This window comes from Canis lupus, chromosome 7, assembly GCF_011100685.1.
Source record: "Canis lupus familiaris isolate Mischka breed German Shepherd chromosome 7, alternate assembly UU_Cfam_GSD_1.0, whole genome shotgun sequence".
In the NCBI taxonomy this organism is placed as follows: domain Eukaryota; kingdom Metazoa; phylum Chordata; class Mammalia; order Carnivora; family Canidae; genus Canis; species Canis lupus.
This window is the reverse complement of record NC_049228.1, coordinates 4505573-4527831: the sequence shown is the minus strand read 5'-3', so window position 1 is coordinate 4527831 and position 22259 is coordinate 4505573. Positions and strand designations below refer to the sequence as shown.

The following is a 22259-nucleotide window of genomic DNA, read 5'->3' as shown; positions in this document are numbered from 1 at the left end:
TCTTTGTCCACTTGAGCGGGGTTGGGGAGGAACTGGTCCTGATTCTTCATCTTCAGAGGAAGTGATGGAGAATCAGAACCACAGAAAAGCCTTGGGTTTCCTTACCACATTGCAGTAATCCTAAGTGCGTTGTACACTGGTTGTACCTAAGATTGTACAACACTGTTCTAAGGACAGTGACACTATTCCATGAAAGATGGAATAAGGACTTTTATGATATGAAAACTATAAACCAACAGCATATACATGAAGGCTATTTAAGAACTCCCCCGCCCCTACCCATGAGTATAGGGACCACATATTTGCAGTCTCTGCTAGCCCGGAGAACTGCTAGAGAGTAGTGACTCAATTATTGTTTGCTTAAATAAAACCTAAATGCAAATTTGTGAATGTATTATTTGGGTAATTTGATTTAGCACATTTCCTACATTTTCGAGACTTAAGTCATAAGCCACTAGTTCAACCATCTGTCTGATCCAGTTTCACATTATGGTCTTAAAGCTGCATGCCAGACCTGTTAGTAAAGATAATAAAATTAAAGATTTTTTGAGCTGAAGGGGACTTACAATTTGATTCTAAGATTGAACATTGCTTGACTCATCAAGATATTATAAACATCTGTGAGTTCAGTGAGAGATCTCAAAGGAGCCTAAAAATATGTGTAAAGAAAAGGTTTAATAGCCTCCTAAGCCCTGAAAATTATTCATGTTGGTGAAATTCTGCCTTGGGCTTTGGGCAAACCCTCTGTCTCCTCTTTTCTTTCTGATTTACTGGCAATTTTAACACTTCGGCGGAAAATAGTCATAGCACACTGTTAACCACATTTCCAAACTATTTAACTTTTGCTATAACTTTCAATCTACTCTTAAGCACAGTAATGCCAGGAAGTCGGAGGGCAGGCTAAAACATTAGACGTGGCAAAGAAATAGGTACTAGAAGGAAGATGACAAAGAAAATGCCTGTGATGCATTTCACCTACATCAAACACACCAACACTTCCTCTGGAAAGGTAAAAAAATATGTTCGGTGCTGCAGAACCATGAGTTCTGCTCCTCAGCAATCAAATCCATGAGACAGTCTTCCAGATTTTGCTGTTGAGGACATGGCTTTGTCTCCGAGCAGTGCTTGAATCACACTGAACCTGGAAGTTGTACGTTACGCATCCTGTACCGCTGGAGATGCAGAGTTGGGTGGAGGTTGCCGTGTGATGACACAGCAAGGCAAGTGTATCAGTGCTGACCTCATATCCACAATAAAGACTCCGGGGGTGGAAAGAACCTTGGAGATCATCTAAAGCCAACACCCTCATTTGAGCATCTCCCACTCAGTGAGGGGTGGCTTTTCAATTAAAATTACATTTTTGTTCATTTCTCCTATAGTCAAAAGGGGTTTTGCTTGAGGTATTTTGGTGCAATGCCATTTGTCAAACCAAAGTCTGTGGCATTGGTTTGGGAGCTGTAAGTTGTATCTTTAGATGATAGCCACCTGCACAATGTAAGCATTACAGAACAGAGATCTAAATAATCAGCCCAGAATCAGAGAGATGGTGACAGATGCAAAACTAGATATAATTTTGTTTTTCTAGCTATAGCCTGGAGTTTTTTTAAAAAATTCTTGGGCCGTATCAACTAGTTTGGGTTTTATATGGCCACCACTTGGAGACACGGCCTCCATGTATATCATCTCATCGCCAAGTACCACAATACCATAAATAATGGGAGGTGACTATGGAAAATTTCTCAGTATTCTCAGGTTCTGGGACAACTGGAATTACATTTTTCAGAAGATAGAAAGCAATCCTAACGTTGGTTTTCTAAAAATGGTTTAAAGCTGGGCAAATGTAAACAACTAACAAAATGCAATTATGGAAGAGGCAACATAGAGCTTAAAGTTAAAGCACTTCCGTTCCAGCCTTGCCTCTGCCATTTCTCTCAAAGCCACCCCTAGAGTAGCCTGGACACATGAAGTCAGGTGCTGCGACCTTGAAGAACCTAAGAGAGGGCACCTCCTAAGCAGTGACGGTCGGAGGCCAAGTCTGGTGCTAAGACGTAGAGGATCAAATATGATTTTGCTAAGTTACCACAGAAAACCAGAGTCTCAGGCATTCTGGGTGAGTTTCAAACCAGGAATAGGCAGGGCTCCTGCAAACAATCTGGCCTTTGTTTCTGGCCATGAGGTTCCAAGAGGCTCTGATTATTATGCTTCACTTTATCCTGCAAAATTCTTATGGAAACACCCCCACCGTGACATCCCAAGCAGTGAAGCCTGTTTTAAAGAGGGACCACAAGGAGATCTAACACTTGCGGAATGATGAACTTTCCAGGCATTTAAGAAATATATTATCTTGGGACACCGGGGTGGCTTTGTCGGTCAAGCATCTGCCTTCAGCTCAGGTCATGATCTCAGGGCTCTGGGATCAAGCCCCTCCTCGGGCTCCTGGTAGGTGTGGAGCCTGCTCCCTCTCCCTCTGTCTGCCATTCTGGCTGCTTGTGCTCTCTCTCTGTCAATCAATAAATAAAATCTTAAATAAAAAATAATAAGGGGATCCCTGGGTGGCTCAGGGGTTTAGCGCCTGCCTTTGGCCCAGCGCGTGATTCTGGGGTCCTGGGATCGAGTCCCACGTCGGGCTCCCTGCATGAAGCCTGCTTCTCCCTCTGCCTGTGTCTCTGTGTGTGTGTCTCTCATGAATAAATAAATAAAATCTTTTAAAAAATAATAAAAATAAAAAATATCTTGTTTAAGCTTCATAGAAACTCTTGGAGTCAGGAATCATTTTATCGGTTGTGCTGATGCAGGAATTAAAACGCAGAAGTAAAAGGCAGCTTTCAAACCATTTCTGTTTGTCCAAAATCCAGTCTCCTTTCACTGTATTACACTGTCTCCTCCTCTAGCACACTGCACTGTCTAGCATGTTGGGTCCTTCCAATGAAATCTCCTGTCAAATGTTTTATATTCTTATTACTACATGCAAATGAATTGGATTCTAGAAGTCTGAGGGAGAAAATCCTATGCACTCACTATGGAAAATAGCAATGATAATTCCTTTGGCTTCCTGTTGGAATCTGAAAATTATTCATAAAGATCACGGAAATTATTATTATTTTGCATAATGAAAAAAAAGCCAACATTTTATAGGTGTAATTATTAAAGACAGACAACCTTGAAAAGATTCAAAACAATATTTTACATTTGATTTTAGAATTTTATTTTGCAATCTCAAAAGAGAGCATGCCAACATGTTTTTATGGTAGTCTTCAGATAGCAAAGATGTAGTGTTAAGATTCTTCCCATTTTATGGTTGAGAAATACGAGAGAAGGAAAGGACTTGTATGAGGTCACCAGGTCAGAAACTAAATCATTAAACTATGGTTTTAGCTCAGGGCAGAAAGATTTTTTAAAAAGAACCTAGGTATAGATCTCTGTCAACTGTATAACACCACACAAATGTTTGTTATCTGTATTGTTATCTTTGGGGGAGGATGGAGGTCTAGGTAGGATATGAATTCATTTTAAGCAGCTGTCTCACTAATGCCTTGGAAAACCACCAGCTGGTCTATATAGTATCAAAAGTTATGTTTATCATGTAAGTAAACAGTTCTTTAGTATGATTTTTCTTACCCCTTTGTAAAATAGCGAAAGAAGTAAAAAATCTAAGAGAATAACACACCAAATGCTAATTTCTCATAGCATTTTCCATCCCCCGTCTTCTCTCGTCAAACTCTCAGCCCGTTCTTCTTTCCTCCTTGTCCTTCCTTTTCAAAGATAGAGATGATATTAGAGCTGGGAATGCGGTGGAATTATTTTTAGATTGTAGCTCTTTTGACTTTGTCTCTCCTTGGATATTCTGGGACCATCATCATCGCTGGCTGTGATTTGGTGGAGGCTTCTGAGAGCTCAGTCACCCAGTTGGCTTGGGATTCCAAGTCTGCTTCCTACAAGTCCATTCACTAAGGGTTCAGTCTTCATTTCCATTAGAATATACCCCTAGTTTTAGCATCAAGAAGCCACACTTTTTTTTTTTTTTAATCTTTGGAACTCATTTCAATTTTAAAACAAACAGACAAATGACAAAAGATACAATTTGAATGGCATGGGAAGAAATTGAGGAGGAAGAAGAGATCAAGGAGAGTTTTATATATATATATATATATATATATATATATATAGTAAGAAATTTACTGACCCTCCAATTATCTGTCAGCTTCTGAAATCTTCTACAACGCATCACAGAGTTGATGGTTCCCAAATGAGTAAACAAAACCCCAAATACTTGATCTCACTTGTGTGTTCAGTTTTGCTTCACGTCCTGAAACAAAAATTTCTTTAGAAGATATTTACGTTGTTCCTATTGAACACTTGGGTAGTTCTGCATCGGCAGCCTTGCTGTTGGTATGGCTCTAGGGTCAAATGTTTGGAACCTGAGTCCATTTCTTCAACATATACCTCTAAACCTGAAACCCTGCTCTGTGTTCGTCAGTTTTTCATTCTCAGCCCATAAAATTCCAGTAAAGCGTGAAGCTCTTTTTCCTCTTGAAAAATACCTCCTTGTTATCTGCCACTGGGCCACTTGTTGCTACGGTTTACCTGTGTAGAACAATGATCCCCCGGTGGTACCGATGCCAGGAACCTGTGACTATGTTAAGTTATATGACAAAGTAGAATTAAGGTTGCAGATGGAATTAAGGTTGTCAATCACTGAATTGAAGTTAGGAAGATTATTCTGGATTATTCACATACATTTGATCCTTGACATTATGAGTTTGAACTGCGCGGGTCCACTTATACGTGGATTTTGTTTTCAATAATTTTAGTACTGTAAATGAATTTTGTCTTCCTAATGATTTTCTTGATAACAATTTTCTCTAGCTTACTTTAGTGTGAGAATACAGTATATCCTACTAGAGCACACAAAAGAAGTGCTGTTTACATTATCAGTAGGGTTTCCGGTCAACAGGAGGCTGTTAGTAGTTAAGTTATACTTGGGAGTGAAAACTTATACTTGGATTTTCCACTGTGTCTGGAGGGGAGGTCAAAGCCCTTAACCTCTGCATCGTTCAAGGTGAACTGTATAATCACAAGAGCCCTTAAATGTGGAAGAAGAAGCAGAGATGTGAGTGTCTGAGTAATGCAGAGTGAGAAAGACTCTTGGTCTTGTTGTTGGTTTTGAAGGAGAAAGGTGATCATGAGCTAAGAAATGTGGGCAGATGGGAAAGTTGGAGAAAGCCAGGAAACAAATCCTTTCCACGAGGAATGCACACTTCTTGTTTTAGTTCAGTGATACCCATTTCCGACCATTGGCCTCCAGAACTATCAGATGACAAACATGCATTGTTTTAAGTCACCACCTTTGTGGTAATTTGTTACAGCAACTGTAGAAAACTAATACACCCTACATGTCCTTTCATTTCTCTCCTTTATGTTAACCCCCAGTGAGCCAGCCACCTCACTGAGTCTTTTGTTAGCATCATTGAAATGATTGTGTCTGTTGGTGAGTCTGGGTCTTGGTAAGTCCCCTCTGCTGCGTTAAGGTTGTCTTTTCCATGCCCATGTCACAGAGGTTGATACTCAGAAATCCACCGAATAGAACCTGTGATTCAAGCCCTATGGATCTTTTTTTTTAAGCCCTATGGATCTTAATCAGTCAGACTACATCTCTACATACCCATCCACCTGCACAGACCAGCTCACCCTGTCTGTGACCTTGGACAAATGACCCTACCTCTCCGAGCCCCAGTTTTTTCATCTGAAAAATAGACAGTAAAACTTCATTGGGTAGGATCCTTATGATGGTTAGAAGATAATGCCAGAAAAGTGCTTAGAACAGTACCTGGCACAAAGTGACTTTTACATAAATAGAATTTTTTATTATTCTCATCAATATCTGGCTCATTATTTTTCAACCGGTACATGAATTTAACCAAAGATCTGGATGAAAGGCCACGGAAAATGAGGCACATGGTTCCCATGTATTGTCTGGAAGGAGGTTTCTGTGATCTGTCCTGCATAACCCACCTCCACAACCCGCACGCGCCAACGCAGGCAGGCTAAAGCATATTGTTTGTGACACTTGTGCTGCATGAGTGACTTCGGGAGCCTGATTGGTTGACATTAGCTGACCTCCAGGTCAAAACTGGCTCTTCTGGTCTGGATGCTTAAAGCTATAGATTTTGCCTTACATCCCCTCTCCGGTTCCAGGCTGGGCTGGCCCCCCAGAATGGAATCCGGAAAAGGAGGCAAGCACACCAAGCCCAGGCTCCTTGGATCTGTAAAGATATGATAACAGAGGAATGCAGCTTGCTCCACACTGCACGTAGGCAAACAAATGTTTAACTTCAGACCTCGTCATTTGCCCTATAACTACGGCCCTTATGGGGATGGTCAGTGGGCCTCTCACCTGAGGGGAGGACGCTGCACCCAGGCCTTGCCATCAGGACCCCAGCCTGGCTGTCTCCACGGGCCCCCAGCTGAGGAGGTGGGACCTTGTAAGTACCCAATTTGATGTAACTTTGCCTTATTCTCCTTCACTGCTTACAGTTGCCCTCATCAATGTGCAGATTTCCCTTTCTCTTTCCATTAGATTTTTATAATATCAATAAAGTGTTTTTTCTCCTTCGAAACTGAGAGTATGGCTGCTGTGAATCTTTTCTTCAGAACGTCCCTTTCCATCAAGAACCACTGACTGTGTTTCTCCAGCATACAGACCATGAAATACCAATCTTGCCTCCCTAAAACCCAAAGAGCTTAGGGCACCTGGATGGCTCAGCCAGTTAAGCATCTGACTTTGGCTCAGGTGATGATCTCAGGGTCCTGGGACCCTCTCTCTCTCTCTCTCTCTCCATCTGCATCTCCCCTGGCTCATGCTCTAGCTCACCCTCACTCTCTCTCTCTCTCAAATAAATAAATAAAATCTTTGAAAAAAATCCAGAGCTTGAGATCCAGTGCAAATAGAAGTGAAAAAAATTCTATCGTCATCAGTAGTAGATAACTGTCCATCCTTTTGTATTTGGCATGTTAAATAAATTAGTTCTTGGTGTAATCCGAAAACTGTGAGGAAGCTTAGACAAAACCCTGGGCAGGTTTATTCCATGGATTTTTGTCCTTGGGTAGGAATCCCATATTCATGCCAAACCACTGAAGCATGGGTCTCTCAGTAAGTACCCTCAAGGAAAAAAAAAATGTACTGGACACCTACTAGCATACCAATTAATATTTCTTATTTTAAAATATCAAATATATTTTTCTTTTTTTTTTTTAAGAGGTTATGAGGCTAATTTTTTTTTTAATTTTTATTTATTTATGATAGTCACACAGAGAGAGGAGAGAGGCTGAGACACAGGTAGAGGGAGAAGCAGGCTCCACGCACTGGGAGCCCGACGTGGGATTTGATCCCGGGTCTCCAGGATCGCGCCCTGGGCCAAAGGCAGGCGCCAAACCGCTGCGCCACCCAGGGATCCCTCAAATATATTTTTCCAGTTCACATCTGTCTCACCTAAGTTTTGGTAAAAGCCAGTGCTCCCAGGGTTTCCTTGATCCTTGAAGAAATTAATTATAACGAGTTAAGATGGAATGGAGTAGAGAATCAAACCTTGACCTACAGAAATGTATCAAACCATCCCGTGTCCAAATGTTTCTTCGTGATTATAAGTCTGCTCCTTTTTGCAGCATCATACAGCACAATTTGGTTGAGAAGACAGGGTAGAGGTCAGGGATTCAAGAGGTCACTGGTGCCAGCTGCCTGTGTGTGTATGTCCCTTGGGAAGGGTTTGGAGGAGAGATGCGGGCTGGCTCACAGAGCTGAGGAGCCTTGTGGTTCCTCCAACATCATGCATTAATCATCATGAACCCGCCTCTTGGGACCCAGATGGAGTTGTGTTGTACGAATGGGAACAGTGATTTCCTGGCTTAGGTTTGAGGTGTGTGAACCTTTCATTTATGGGAAGGAGAAAGTAGCCAAAGAGAATATGCAGCATAACTTCCCCTTGGACCTTGAGACTAGAGTTCCTGACCAATCTGCAGAGCTGGTGTCATCAGAACCAGCCCACTGGCGACTTGGAAAAACCTAATCTCTTTTGATATGTTCCCAGATGAAAATCCTAGGTATAGACCTTAAAAGAGCCTATAAAACAGTGTCCTTATTTTGGCCTTATAATTAAGTTATAATAGAAGGGCTGCACTGTTTTACAAGGCAATATTCTAGTTCCTAAGTGGGTAAGAGACACAGATGTTTGCCAAAAATTGTAATTTATTCTGACAAGTACCCGCCACCCCTGCTCCCACCCGAATCTTGATGAGAGAAACAGGTCTAGCCATGCTGTGAAAGAGTTAAATAAAGATACTTAAGCTCATGTGGGGGCAGTGGCGGTGGGGTGGGGAGGGGTGTAAAAAAAAAAAAGAGCAGCAGGGGCTGTTGACTAGAGCAAATTTATACTGGAGTAGCCGTTAGAGCAGGCATTTTGATGATCTTGAAGAAAAAAGTCCTGGGATTGGAAAACGAAGGCTTTGTGACTGTTGCCTCTTTCCGTAAGAGACCAGAAAGAAGTGGTCAAGTCCACTCCTGGTCCGTGGCAAACCACAGGAGTCACGGGAAGGTGCACCATCGCGCATAAAGAAAAGTGAAATGTGTTTTCATTTTTCCCCCATAAAAATAATTTTTAAAGTACGGTTTGGTTTCCAGACAGTTTTAAGAGCTAAAAGGCTCAGGCGGTGGGGGTGGGGTGAGTTAGGAATGGTAGTAACATTTAAATGTGCAAAAAATTACCTTAATTTGAGTGACTTTCAGGTATTGTATATTTGATATCAATTTCTTCTCAAGTCAATGGCCTAATTCTTAAAATATTCGCATTCCGCAGAGTCCGGATACAACTGTATTATAAAATGAGATGTTTGAAAAGCATTTGTTTCCAGAAAATATGGTCCCAAAGGCCCACATTTTAGTAAACTCGACTTTAGAAGACCTGCTCCAGGCAATTAAATCTATGTAATGTAACGAAGCCCAGGAGCAAGGCTGCCTTCTGCTACACTATTAGAAAAAAAGAGTTCCCTAAAAACTGGCTTTCTCTTATTCTATCCTAGAAAATGATTCTTTCAATATTGTTCGGCATTAAAGATATATGAAGTAGAATGATTCTTAAATGAGCTCAAATTTATGTAAAAGGAAATGAATCTACAATTATTTGCATCCTTTCCTCTGGAAGGAGGAAGAAGGTAACACAAAAACGGAATATGTAGTGATTGGCTGAATCCATTCGTTGGCCCTTTAGAAATTATGTGCATTTCCCAAAAGTCTTTTCGTTGCCAAAAAGCACAATGCTAAGTCATATACATTTTTCCCATTTGGAAAAAAAAAGTGCATAATTGAAATGTTTCCAAATGCAAAATATTTGATTGCAGCTTTGAAAGTGGCTTTCAGAAAGGCCAATAAATCTACGGACTCAGTGATATGTAGAAAGAACCTAAAAATGTCCTTGTCCTGTTTATGGTCTACCTACCAAGTATCTGGAATATTCCATCAGACAGACAAAATGATTGGTGGTGCTACAGATACCCCAACATCTCCCCAGAGTTCTTATCAGTTATCTAGTGCTACATAAACACTTCCAAATTCGATGATTTAAAGTAGTAACATGTTTTCTCACAATTCTGTGAGTTTAGCTGATTTTTCCTGGGCTCACTCATTCTATTCCTATCCTTTTCTGTTCTAAGCTGGAACAGTTGGGCCTCTTTTTCCAACTAGTCTCACATCCTGGAATTATCTATGTCATGGCAGCCCAGGGGAGCACTCCAAAAGGCTCCAGATGGAAACTGTAAAGCCCTTCAAGGTCTAGGCTCTGGAGTTTGGCAACGTCACCTTTGCCACATTCTCTTGGTCATAGCGAGTCAGGAATATAGCCCAGATCCAAGGGGGTGGAGAAATAGAGTCTACCTCTGGATAAGAGAAGTGACAAAGTCACCTGGCAGGGGAGTGCATGAACTGGGATAGGAAGAATTTGTGTTCGTTGGTTCATAGCACTACGACAAAACACTACAGAGTGGGTGGCTTATGAAGAGAGATTTATTTCCCATAGTTCTGGAGGCTGGGAAGTCCAAGATCAAGGCACTGGCAAAGTGGATGTCGGATGAGGAACCACTTCCTAGAGAGCCGTCTTTTTGCGGTAACCTCATATGGAGAAAAGGGGAAGGGGCCTTTCTCAGGCCTCTTTTACAAGGGCACTAATCCCATTGACGAAGGCTCTGCTCTCAGAGCCTAGTCGGCTCCCAAAGGCCCCACCTCCTACTATCACATTTGGCATTAGGTTTTCAACATATGAATGTTAGGGGGGATGTGAACATTGAGTCTACAGCAACGACCTGCCACAGGTGATTTGGAAGATTCGGTGCTCAGGTCGGGCAGATGAGTGGGGATCTTTCTTGATGAGGCAGGTGCTAACAAACTGAGAAACAGGCTCATCGGTATTTTTCCACCAGTGCCCACTGATTGATTGTAACCGCCTAGACTTGATGAACCTGGCCCAGGAAGTGGCCGCCGCATGGTAGAGCTAAATAGCGAAATAAACATTGAGTGCGTTGAATTAAGACAACGTACACGAATAAAACTTTACTTCTTTCATAATCAATGAATTTACAAGAAAAGAATTCCACGGTTTTCCCAAAGAGGCAGTGGGGTTGAAGGGGAACTGGTTCCACACACTAGGTGTTGGGATCTAATCCCCTCTATCTCATTTTTATGTCCCAGGACAGTGAAAAATGGTAATTGTACAAAGTGGAAGCTGTCCCGTGTGTGTGTGGGGGGGGCATTTCCTGTAGCTTGAAGGCTGTGGGGTCAGTATGTCTCAGCATGCTCCTATTTGCAGAACACTTGGGCTGAGAGGCCCTGAATGAATTACTGAATATGTGGCCCTGATCAGAACACAGGAGCTATCGGAAGAAGGCCAACACCCTTTCCTGCCTCCTCACTGGTTACTGAGGATAAAGTAACCCTGCAGTAAATTTGGATGATAATACCTTATACCTTCCAAAATCCAAAACTGGAACAAGAGGAATAAATCATTTTTTCTCAAATGGACAGAGAATCCATTTGGTTCATGGAATCCTTGTAATCCCTCTCATACCAACGTATTTCCTATTTTGTAGCCTGTGACCTCGAAGCAATGTGCATCTGGAAGGGTGCCTGGTACAGTAACAATTGCAAACCATGTTCTCTTGTATAGAATATATCCAACCCCTGAAAGAAAAGCCAAGTAAATTGGAAGGAGAAAAAAAACAAAGGGCTGCACATTATGAAGACATTTGCCAATAGAGCCCCAATAACAATTTCTATGAACTGAATGGTTATATGACATGGTAAATGAAAATCTGTTTTTAAATCATATGATATAAATCATATGATTTCTCATTTGTGGTATCATTTTAATAAATGTAAGAGGATGACCAGAAAAATACACATGCTCTTTGGTGAGCATGCCCTCCAAGAAAAGTTAAAAGAGCAATTCCAGATCCTTCCCGTCATCCCCAGATATCACCAGCTTCCATGCTTTCGGGTCTGCAGCACTGCCTTGATTGTACTTGCATTGACCAGGCTAGAAACATAGCTCTTTACTAATTTCATTAAACTAAAACAAAAAATTACTTTCACCAACCATTTAAAAAGTTTAGAGGGGGGATCCCTGGGTGGCACAGCAGTTTGGCGCCTGCCTTTGGCCCAGGGCACAATCCTGGAGACCCAGGATCGAATCCCACGTCGGGCTCCCAGTGCCTTGAGCCTGCTTCTCCCTCTGCCTATGTCTCTGCCTCTCTCTCTCTCTCTCTCTGTGACCATCATAAATAAATAAAAATTTTAAAAAAAAAGTTTAGAGGGGCACCTGGGTGGCTCAGTGGTTGAGCATCTGCCTTCGGTTCAGCTTGTGACCCCGGGGGTCCCGGGATCGAGTCCCACATTGGGATCCCCACAGGGAGCCTGCTTCTCCCTCTGCCTGTGTCTCTGCCTCTGTCTCTGTGCCTCTCATGAATAAATAAATAAAACCTTAAAAAAATAAATAAAAAATTAAAAGTCTAGAAATTTCACTAAGGATTTGAAGATCACAGAACAGAATACAGTCTCAGTTTGCCGTCTCCTTTGTGCTCCCCCCCCTCATTTTCTTCCTCTCTTCAAGAAACAAAGAAAATACCACTCTTCTTGTCCTCAGTAGGTCAGCCCCACCCTCATGGAGGACACTAGAGGTCTCAGAATCCCAAATAGATGTATTAATAATTTCCCAACCAAGATTTGTCACTAAAATAATCCTCATGCTAGCCAATAAGTGAGTAAAACTGTCTTCATTGTTTAGCCTAATTTTATCCCAAGTTTACGGTATAAGCTGACATCTATGTTCTGTTTTGCTCACTGAGATTCCTAATGGCATTAATGTTGAAAAAAAAAAGTTAAATCGGGAATTAGGCTCCTTTAAAAACTTAATGTTATCTCCCAGCGATCTGTCTGCGTGTCCAAACTCTCCCATTTGCCACAGCGACCGTTGCATTCCTTCCCCAGCTAAGTCTTCCTTGTCAATCTCTGCCCATGGCCTTTCTTGCTAAATCACAGATAAAGCAGAGGTCCTGAGGCATAAGTTCCTAAACTCGCTGCTCCTCCACCTTCTGTCTGGTCTCAGAGGAAGTGGTAACCCTCCTCCAAGCTCAGAGGTCATGCTTTCGGCTCTTCTCTTGATCCAGTCAACTCTTTCCTTCTTCAGTGGCTTGTTTCATCCATGTCCCTCCCCTGAGATCATCAGCCTCTCTGTTTCAGCTGTTTGTTCTAAAATCCTCATTCACCTCCCTCTCTAACCATAATTCTTTCTTCTTGCCTCTGCAGCCAAACTTCCTAGGATGGTAGACCATAATCACTGTGATGACCGACTTGTCTTTGCTGCTAGCATCCCTTCTTATCTTCTGATTTCCCTCCGAGGAGCCAGTCCCTCCCACCCCCCTAGTGATGGAAACCTTATCTCACCCATGCCTTGATTTACATGATTGAGCTGGAGATGGACACGTGATCCAAGTCATTTCAGGCCAATGAGACTCAACGTTGGGAGTCTCAAACTTTGGTTCAAGTTACTGAGAAAGTAGATCTTCTCTTCCAAGGGCTCAGGACCTGGAAATAGGTACTCCTGTCTGCGGTAGTCTGTCCGTCCACACAAGGAGAGAGCCCAGCCGAGAAGTGAGCAAACACAGAAGACTCCTCAGAGCAAAGGAGAGAAAGTGGATCCTGGTGACATCACTGGGGCTGCTGAGTGCAGCAGTGACTAAAGTCACAAATAGTCTTGGATTCGTTAGTTACATGAGCCAATAGGTAGCTTTTTGCATAAGGCGCTTCAGTTGTATTTTCCTTGACATTTTCAAGCAAAAAAAAAAAAAAAAATCTTATGTGATGCTCCTCACTGTTTCCAGTTTTTCATTTTTCAATCCACCACGACCTGTCTTTTAGTCCCACTGCACCACGAACGGCCACTTGGTTTATCTTTTCTTTGCCAGATGTTATTTCGCTTGTCTCATCCCTTGAATTTCTTCATGTCATTTTTGATTGGTTTCCCTCCTGCCTCTCTCTGCATTTTCTTTTTCTCCTTCCCTCAAATCTTAAGTCTTATCACAGAGTATCATCCTCTTCTTATTCTCCAAATCTGCATTCTTCCCTGGATGATTTTGCCAACTGTCAAGGTTCTAGATATCATTTATATTCAGTAGTCTCCAAGTTTCCATCTGTACCTCTAATAAGTCTGCCTTTAAACTCGAGACTCTGACAGCCAAATGCTCTTAGGTATGACACCATCACCTCACCTAAATGTCCAAAGCTACAAGTACCATCTTCCCCCCAAACCTGTCTTGCCCTTTTCTTATGTTTCCTGTATTTTCTTACATTTGTGTATTCATCATGGCCAGCAACAACACTGCTAACATCTCAAACTTACAAGTGGGTCACCATCATAGGCTCTCCCACCTTTTGCCTTCCTCTTTCCTACACCTAAGTCATCACCCAGGAGCTGTGTGACCTTGGGGAAATGCCCTAGGCTTCAGTTTTCTAAAACTAAAACAGAGATATTTGTAGAATTTGTTGAGAAGACTAAATGAAACATTCATATAAGCCACCACAAATAATGTTTGGCACAGAAAGTGCCTTAAGTAAATATTAGTTTTTGTCTCACTTCCCACTGATGTGTAACAAGCTACCCCATAATTTAGTAGCCTGAAACAGGCATCTCTTGAACGTATTTGCTCCTGAAGCTGTACATCACTTAGGTCAGGGAGATGATAGCTCACCTCTCCCCTGTGCAGCATCTGCTGGGGTGGCTGGAGTGAGACGGGAGGGTCTTCTTCAAGATGGCTCACTCAGATGGTTGGCAAGTTGGTGCTGGCTATGATTGAGTTCACCTGGGGTCATGGCCCAGAAAACTAGGTTCTTCTCCAGGTGCGCCTCTCTGCCCATTAGCTGTCCTCACAGTACTACGTGAAAATCAGAGTGGGACAGAAAATGAGGGTGGGGGTGTGCAATCTGATTTCAAAGTCTGAGGTGTTGTTCAGTGCCCAATAGATGTGCGCCTCCCATTAGTAAATGATTATTGAAGGATGATATAATAAAAGCTTACATTTTTGTTTAATTTGTGTGGGCATAAATTTATTTTGAAAGAGTTAAGTTTTTAGGACGCAATTACTTAGCAAATTGTTTGGGCCAATTACTTAATAAGCAGAACTATTAGGTATGTCATCGGTCCTGGGACTGCCATGAGAAAAATGACTGAGTTGCTAAGGGCACATTAAATGGAGAAACTTTGGGAACCTTGCCTATAATATCTGAGACAGAAATTTAAGAAAAGCTACTTTAAAAACTCTCGATCACCTTTCCTTCGTAAAGTCTCTTCCGTAGCCACCATGGTACCTAGTGAGAAAAAGGTACCTTGTTTGCTTGAGTTTGTGACCATTATTTAATTTGTGTACCTCACATCCTATTTCCTCTGTCTTTCCCCAAAATGCCAACCCCCTCCAGCCAACTTTATTATTCCAGATTCTCAACCTCATAATACGATGTGCCTCCTGTTCTGTAATCTTGGTTTTACATTCCTTAACTTCTGTTCATTGTATTCTCTGGAACTTTGTCCATGATTTAATGAGTCTCCTATGTCCTGAATTTCTTAATAGCATGTATCCTACTCTTTAACCAAACCCAAGTTCTCCCCTGTGTACATGGCTTTTCCAATAGCCTTCTTAAATGGAAGCTTCTTATTATTCTCTTCTAAGTATCTCCTTACATATTCTCTTACTAATTTGCTTTTCAAAGCTAATTCCAGACCTTTACTTTCTAGGCTTTTTTAGTTACTCCTACTCCTATAAGCCTCTGGCTGGGAGGTTATATCCTTTAACCTCACCCCTAGCTTCTCTGGCATGGAGACCTTGTTGTTCTTCTGCCCTCACTATACCTTCCCCCCATTCATTGATGACTTTGCTCTCTGGCTCACAGTCCTTTCCTCCACCCTGTCTGGTCTCCATCCTGAGTGACCTCAGCAACCAATACACTGAGTCATCCTATACCCAAGCCTCCCGATTCCTTGGTCTCCTCATCTCCAATTGCCTGCTCTTCTATTCTGTGTCAACCAGCCAGAGTCATAGCCTGGCCCAGACTTTTCCAAGTGTGGTCTTGGGGCTGGCTGCCGCAGGATTGTCTAGAAAGCTTGATAAAATACACATTCCAAGGCCCAGTCCTACTGAATCACTGTTTTTGAGAAAGAGTCCTGGCATTTTAACAATCCTCCCAGGTGGTGGCAAAGTGACTTTGAGAACCACCGTTTTCATAAAAAACTACCTCAAAATCACGTTCTTTAACCAAAATCCTCTATCTTTCCAGATAATTTTCTCAATTGTTGCCACTACAGTTGCTCTTGATATAATGAGGCCTCTCCCTTTGCATTCTTTTTCTTCATGTGCGCCCTTTTGTTTTCACTTTCATCTCTCTTTAGCTTAGACATAATAATAATAATAATACAACTTTTCCTGAGTATTTACTATGTGGCAGACATTCTTCTAAGTCCTTTACTGTATTAATTCTTTAATCCTCACAATAACTTAATGAGCTAAGTACTTATTTTAAACCCCATTTTTTTTTCTTGCCCAAACTTCCAGTTTTCTTGCTCTTCTTATGCCTTCTTTGCTTCTGCCTGGCAATCCTCAACCCAAGATCCACCTTCCAATGCTTGCACCCCGGCCACTTAGTACAGCAGGAAGGATTGGGACAGTATGAGTTCATGGACACTTGCCCTAATGGGTTGGAAGCAGTGCACTTCTGGAGTTGGTACGCTCTCTCACTCTTGGCGAGCTAGGTCATACCTCCCACTCCAACCTCTCCCTTCTTTTCAGCAGAAAACTTTGAATTCTACTTTATACAAAATGTGAACTCTCAGAAAAATACAACCTAAACTGCTCACCATCAGATCCACAAAAACATCTCCATTAGCATCCGTGCTTCTTTCATGGGCTTACAAATTTAACAAATCTTTATAGAGTACTTACCAAGTGACAGGCTTCCGCAATGCTGTTTCAAGAAAGAGGTAGGTTCTATGCCTATTCCTATTTTACAGTGTGAAAACGAACAGAGAAGTTAAGAAGCTTGCCAGATTCAAACCTAGTCCGTGGTGGAGGAGCTAGTGAGACTCAGCATCTGAATTCCTAACTGGCGGATGGTACTGCTGCCCCAACCGTGCCCCAGGAGTTTCTTGGCTAAGAGATGGAGAAGCTTAGCAGCTGAGACTCTGCCTAGGGCTGCCGTTCATTGAGAGCAGTTGCTTTCTTACTTGTTTTATGTATTGGATGTGTCTTGAGATTTTATTCTAAAAAAAATTAATTAAGGGAAAATATTTTCTTAACAATTTGAGAAACCACTATACCCCATTTCTCTAGGTCCCTTTATTAACCGCCATCCATGATCTATTTCTTCTGAGGCTAGAGCTGTTGGTTCAGAATAGCTTTGTTAACTCTGGGGAATCTATTTGCTTTATCCTCTGGACATTGAGAACCACATAATTTATTACAGTAAACTTTTGCTTTGTCATCCTGGAAGCTTAGGGCCAAATTCTAACTCAGTGAGGAACTTGTGGCTTATCTATTTGTACTCTTTTTCTCTTGGGCCTTGATCATCCTTTCCATTTCCCCCCCCTTTGGGTCCAGATGTTTTTTTAACATCTGTTTTCAGTGAGTTGTTTCAAATCCCTTTTGGAGCAAGATTTGACGTAATCAGAGAATAATGTATATGAAACATTTTCTACACTATCACCATAAATGTACAACTGTAAGGAGATAAATACAAGAGTTTTAGTCTTCCAACAACCGTCTTATAGTCCAGCTATAAGGTGTCTCAGATATGGTGAACTAACGGTTTGGAAAACTAGCTAGAGCTCTGTAATTCCCCATCTAGACTTTGGGCAACACTAGAAGGGAGCGCCCTACTGGAACTAAGGGTTCCTTACTCAGCAATTCCAGAAAAATGGGGATTCTTCATTCTTTTAGATAAAGTGCTTGTTATTTTTAGAACTAATTTACTGCTCTCATATGTGATTAAAAAAACACAGGTGGGGCACCCGGGTGGCTCAGTTGGTTAAGCATCTGACTCTTGATTTCAGCTCAGGTCGTGACCTCAGGGTTGTGAGACTGAGCCTCAAGTCCGAGTCCGGCTCTGTGCTGGATGTGGAGCGTGCTTAAGATTCTCTCTCTCCCTCTCCCTCTGCCCCTTCCCCACTTGCTCACCCGCACCTGCACATGCACAGGTTCTTCTCTCTTGTTTGCTTGAAAAACAAACAAGCAAAAGAGGCGAGGGATCAGGGAGATCCCTGGGTGGCTCAGCGGTTTAGCACCTGCCTTCAGCCCAGGGTGTGATCCTGGAGTCCCAGAATCGAGTCCCACATCAGGCTCCCTGCATGGAGCCTGCTTCTCCCTCTGCCTGTGTCTTTGCCTCTCTCTGTCTCTCTATGTCTCTCATGAATAAATAAATAAAATCTTAAAAAAAAAAAAGAGGTGAGGGCTCTGCAACCTATAAAGCAGTTAATATTTCCCTCAACCTCAAATATAATCCTGTTTTGGAAGGATGCCTCTCATTTGAAAATTAACTCATGTACACAGACTTCCATATTCCAAGGATATATCTGATAACTACACCCATGACAAGAAGATGCTAATAGTATTTTAGAATAATCCCTTTCAATGAAGCGTGAGATATTGTACTAGTATTCATACTGGTTAGCTCACTGCAGTGATCTGTGTAGGTCATTGAGAATTTCCTTTGGTTATTTTTTTTTGCTCAAATGTATACTGGATTGCTTATTGAAATAAATCTATTTTTAAAAGATAAGTAAATATTTAAGTAGAAAATATTGAGCTTTTTTTGTTTTTTTTTTGTTTTTTTTTAGCTGAAGTATTCTTTTTTAAATGATTTATATGGATAAAGGAATGTGTAGCCTTACAAACTCTTGGGAGTTGAGGGATAAGGCATGAATAGTAGTGTTAGCACTATGAGCTAGCTGCAAAAAAAAGAGGAAATGTTATTTTAAAAAATATTTCAGATGTAAGACAAGAGGACCTATTTCCTTGAAGTGCAGAATAAAGAATACAGGTATGCTTCACCCATGTCTGTCTGAACCATAAGATTTACTCCTTGGAAGTTTGGCTATCTCATTTCTCTAATTTGACTTCATAGTCTACTCTCTCTTCAATTTTTAGAACATATTCCCCAACAAAATAAATAATTAAACTATAGATGAACTGTCAAAAGGGAACATTATTTTAATGCAACATTAACATTTTGGTAATTAACATGGAAGTTAATGCATTTAGCAGATGTAACAACATTAGACTTGTAAATTTTAATTAAAGTTAATGGTTCATGATAGCTGTAGGCAGCAGGCATCCTCTCTAGATACTGAAAACATGTCTAATGTGATTAGAAATACTAATTGTAGAAAAAAGGATAGCGCTGGCAATGACTATTCCTCATTTCTCACAAAATCAGCAACTTGAAAGTCCTTTCAAATGAGGGAATTGGCAAGCAAATAGAAGTTAATAGAAAAGGTGATAACAAGATTTAAGGGGCTACATCAAAACACACAAACTGCTTTTATATACTTCCATTTCTCTACGAAGCTACCTGAGATGATTCTAGGATAAGAAACGAAGGTATTTAGCAATTTTTAACTAGAAACTAATGTGTCATCTTTAATTCTCTCTGCAGCTCCTAATGAAGGTTGCCCCCAAACTATATTCACGTGGCTCAGTCTAGATTTTTTTTTAAAACAAGAGAGTCAATGATTTTGATTGGCAGACAAACAACCCCCCCCCCCGCATATTACAATTTTGCTAAAATGATAAAAATGATGAAGGATAGGTAGCCACACTTATCAGCTAGCCCAAAGTAAGCATAATCTTCAAATTCAATTATCTTCATTTCCACGGATGTGTGACTGAGCCTACTAATTCTAAATAACTCACTTGAGGTACTGTATGTCTCCAATTGTAAGACATTTCTTTTTTATTTAATAGGATAGGATGTAAGATCCTCGTGTGTCCTGTTAAGACAGCATCTCGGCAAAAGTAGGATCTCAATAAATACTAGTTGAAGGACACCTGGGTGGCTCAGTCGGTTAAGAACCTGCCTTTGGCTCAGGTCATGATTCTGGAGTCCCAGGATGGAGCCCCACACCCTGCTCCCTCCACAGCAGGGGGTCTGTTTCTCCCTCTGCCCCTCACCCTGCTCATGTTCTCTCTCTCTCTCTAATATAAATAAATAAATACTTAAAAAAAACACTAATTGAACAAAAGAATAAATGTAATACATTTAGGTTTAAAATATTTTAAAATGTAGTATTATCGTAAAAATTTAGTAACAATTTACATAGAAATTTAAACTTATAAACTAGAATATATTTACACTCAATATACTTATTTCATGTGGGTTATTACTTGTACATTATAATATAGATACAATGAATATTACTTTCTTGTTCCATCCCCCAAAGCTGCCTTAAAATCCAGTGTGTCTTGCAATGGGTGGTGGAGTAGAATCAAGACGTAGAAAGTTAAAAGTTGCCATCAAATATATATTCTGTTAAGAATAAACTCAACTCGCCACTAATAAATTCTGCCCTCTGTCCGAGCAGCCCTGAATGAAAACTTTTCACGCATCTTCACGGAGAGCACAAAATACAGAAGGCTCAAATTCCAGGGCTTTAAATACCAGGGACTTTGACCACTGGCACCCCACCAAAGAAATCAGTCTCTGAGACAGCAGAGCTCACTCATCACTGTCAAATTCCTCACAGTGTAAATTCCTCACAAAACTGGTCTGTGCTAAAACCTTCCTCATTTTTTACTCCTAAGAGTGGTGAGGTCTGGATTGCAGAAATTATGGATTAAATAGAGACCATTTTAACTTCTTTTAACACTCAAGTCTTGGCTTGGTTTCCAACCCCGATGTAGACAGCCTAATTTGCAGGGCTAGTGAAAAGTGGTAGCCCTGAGGTTTATTGTATATTATAAACCTAGTGGAATGTTGAGAGTCAAAGCTGGCTTTCCGATTGGTTACTCGCCTACTCTTTAAACTACTTTTTAAAAAATGACGAGAAGTACAAGCAGAACAGAATCTGTTGGCAAATGACCATTCAACTTCTCACATTTCAACACATAAAACATTGATTATGTAATATTTATGTTATGAATTTTAAGCCACTTTCAATAATAACAGTGACCCCTAGGTCAAGTATTTTCTGGTAATTAGTAACTAGCTGGGTTAGGAGTCCAAATCTCATAAAATATTGTTAAGAAGATTTTATGTTTTTATAATTTAAAAGGGTCAACCAGTGAAGTTAAAAAGTTCTGTTTTTTTCTAATGGTGAATATGAACTTACATCTCAATATCATCTATCATTTTACAAAACATGGGCTCTTACTGTCACTGGGGCAGACATATGCAATGGCAAAAATTTAAATATTTGAAACACGGAAAAGGTAAATAATAAATTTGCTGGTGAGCAGGAATTTTAATTCAAAGCATGATCTGCTGTCCAACCCAGTATAGACACAGTAATTTTTCCAGCCACCAAAATTTAAGTCACTCCTGACTTTAAGAATAATAACGATATATCAGCCTGGCACCTGGTTTTGCACTAGAGTTGCCAGATTTAGTAAATAAAAATATGGATGCCCAATTACATTTGAATTTCAGGTAGGAACATTTGTTTAGTATTATGTACAATATGCTAAAATATTATGTGTTGTTTATCTGAAATTCAAATGTAACTGGGCATTCTGTATTTTTTCTGGCAACCCACCTCCTTATCCAGACTCTGATCTCTTTCCCTCACTGGTCTTTCAACTCTCCAGTCTCCCAAGGGTTGGAGTTCAGGTTTGAGCGGCTTGCAGCAGGTACGCATGCTGTCCAACGTGGGCAATTGTCAAGGAGCAAGAATTGTTCCCTGAACGGCCCATCTTGGCAGACTAAGAATCAGATTGACATGACACATATTAACAGGAGAAAATCGAATTTAGTAATATATGTACGGGGAGTCCACATAGATGTCCACATTCCAAGGACAGTCACACCAAATGAGGTCTAGATGTCATCCTGAACTAAAGAAAGGGGAGAGGGGTCTGGGACTTCAAAGGGAGGAATACAATCTTTAGGAAGATGAAAAAGAGTAAATGTTTGGTAAACAAATGTTTGCTGGGCCATCCAGAAACAATGGGCCAAAGAGGACTTTGATCAAATAGGCCTTCCTAGGTTCTTACCTGACCTACTTCAGATCACAGTGTAGGTATCAGCGGTGAGCTCTCTTCCTGGAGCCAGTCTTTCATCCAAATTCTTTGTAGGGAGTTGTTGGGGGGAAGTAAAGGACTTCCTGAATCTGCTGGGTCTTCATTTCTTTCAACTCAAAATAATCTTTATGACAAAGTGGCCCATTTGGGGGCACCCTGCCCTTGACCCCCACAGAATTTCAGCACCTTCTCTCTCCACGGCCCTGCCATACCACTGTTTATACTTCACTGGGTCTATACCAATTGGTAGTGTGGGATTTTGAGGTCCTCTCTTCCCAGAGCTCCAAGCAGGGAGGTAGGAACAAACTCCTGTGCTCTGGACAGGAAATCTATATCACAATCTTTAACGACACACACACTTCCAGCATTCTCAGCCACAAGACAGAAGGCAGTTCAGAATCCTGATCCCATGTACACCTACCTCTAACCCTACCCTTTTCCTTTAT

General features: G+C 41.1%; 1 long non-coding RNA gene across 1 annotated transcript in view; it reads right to left on the bottom strand.

Annotated features, from left to right (window-relative positions):
* Positions 1 to 22259, bottom strand: part of LOC111096597 — a 45545-nt gene extending 23286 nt beyond the window's left edge. Inside the window, exon 1 of the long non-coding RNA XR_005361832.1 lies at positions 21787 to 22259. This is a non-coding gene — a long non-coding RNA (uncharacterized LOC111096597). The remainder of the gene's footprint in view (positions 1 to 21786) is intronic.